Here is a 2,350-nt window from a genome sequence, read left to right as displayed (position 1 = left end):
TAAGGAACTCCGGGCGGATCTCATCCACCCCCGGGGCCTTGCCACCGAGGAGCTTTTTAACTACCTCGGCAACCTCAGCCCCAGAAATAGGAGAGCCCACCACAGATTCCCCAGGCCCTGCTTCCTCATAGGAAGACGTGCTGGTAGGATTGAGGAGGTCTTCAAAGTATTCCCTCCACCGATCCACAACATCCGCAGTCGAGGTCAGCAGAGCACCATCCCCACCATACACGGTGTTGACACTGCACTGCTTCCCCTTCCTGAGGCGGCGGATGGTGGTCCAGAATTGCTTCGAAGCCGTCCGGAAGTCTTTTTCCATGGCCTCCCCGAACTCCTCCCATGTCCGAGTTTTTGCCTCCGCGACCGCTGAAGCCGCACACCGCTTGGCCTGTCGGTACCTGTCTGCTGCCTCGGGAGTCCCATGAGCCAAAAGAACCCGATAGGACTCCTTCTTCAGCCTGACGGCATCCCTCACCGCCGGCGTCCACCAACGGTTTCTAGGATTACCGCCACGACAGGCACCAACTACCTTGCGGCCACAGCTCCAATCGGCCGCCTCGACAATAGAGGTACGGAACATCGTCCACTCGGACTCAATGTCCAGCACCTCCCTCGTGACATGTTCAAAGTTCTTCCGGAGGTGGGAATTAAAACTCTCTCTGACAGGAGACTCTGCCAGGCGTTCCCAGCAAACCCTCACAATGCGTTTGGGCCTGCCAGGTCTGTCCGGCATCCTCCCCCACCATCGCAGCCAACTCACCACCAGGTGGTGATCGGTAGAAAGCTCCGCCCCTCTCTTCACCCGAGTGTCCAAAACATGAGACCGCAAATCCGATGACACAACTACAAAGTCGATCATGGAACTGCGGCCTAGGGTGTCCTGGTGCCAAGTGCACATATGGACACCCTTATGTTTGAACATGGTGTTTGTTATCGACAATCTGTGACGAGCACAAAAGTCCAATAACAGAACACCACTCGGGTTCAGATCCGGGCGGCCATTCTTCCCAATCACACCTCTCCAGGTTTCACTGTCGCTGCCAACATGAGCGTTGAAGTCCCCCAGTAGAACGAGGGAATCACCCGGGGGAGCACTCTCCAGTACTCCCTCGAGTGAATCCAAAAAGGGTGGGTACTCTGAGCTGCCGTTTGGCGCGTAAACGCAAACAACAGTCAGGACCCGTCCCCCCACCCGAAGGCGGAGGGAAGCTACCCTCTCGTCCACCGGGTTGAACTCCAACGTGCAGGCTTTGAGCCGAGGGGCAACAAGAATTGCCACCCCAGTCCGTCGCCTCTCACTGCCGGCAACGCCAGAGTGGAAGAGAGTCCAGCCTCTCTCAAGAGAAGTGGTTCCAGAGCCCTTGCTGTGCGTCGAAGTGAGTCCGACTATATCTAGCCGGAACTTCTCCACCTCACGCAGTAGCTCAGGCTCCTTCCCCCCCAGCGAAGTGACGTTCCACGTCCACGCTCCGTGGGACATCACAATAAATTACGTCACGTAGCTCAGTCATTAGGCGCAGATAGCGAAAGCAGGAAAAAAATGGACCTAAAAAAGCGCTCCAAGGTGTAATAAAGTTCAAAACAAAAGGTATAATCCAATGAATAACTTTACTGAGAGATTTGAGCAGGGTACAAACACATGACGAACACTTTTACGACCAACCGGAAACATAGCAACCAGGCGAGCTACGCACCTCCTTTACGGCAGCTGTCGCAACGTTCTTAAAGCAGCCGCAGTACATACATATAAATTCAACATATATGACATCTCCCTTTTTTAACTTTTGTTTTTCTTTCCTTGTAAACAAAACAAAATCACACTGTATATATGTTGTCTGTCTAATTATAAATAATGCAGACGAGGCGTGTTGGCTAAGTTCTTGATGTTTACTTTCACAGCGTGCTCATAACCTCATTCTTAGCTGCCGGGTGGCGACATGCAACAACACTTTTCGGGGCTACCGCGCATGCTCATCACTCCCGTTACATGCTGGGTAGTGTAGTTGTTATATTCCCTAGCTCAGAACATCACATCTTTCCCCCTATAAAGAAATAATGTTAACTCAATAAAGTGTATTTCTTGTTTTAGCTTTAACTTTTCATTTTTTAGCATTGTAACCACATTTGCAAACAACTTTTCTCTTCATAGAATTTTCTTTCAATAAAGAAATAAAGTTAAAAAATGTCAAAGCATCATAACAAACAGTTATGTCAACACTTTTTTTTGTTTTGTTTTTTGTTTAAACAACTTGAATAAAACAAGAGTTTTTAGCAATCAGCCTCTTAGGTGGCTGAACATGTCTCTTAGGTCTAGACAGTCTCTCAACAGCAGGTGACGCGGACACTGCTG

The sequence above is a fragment of the Nerophis lumbriciformis genome, linkage group LG24, assembly GCF_033978685.3.
Source record: "Nerophis lumbriciformis linkage group LG24, RoL_Nlum_v2.1, whole genome shotgun sequence".
Lineage (NCBI taxonomy): Eukaryota > Metazoa > Chordata > Actinopteri > Syngnathiformes > Syngnathidae > Nerophis > Nerophis lumbriciformis.
This window is presented reverse-complemented; position numbering follows the sequence as displayed.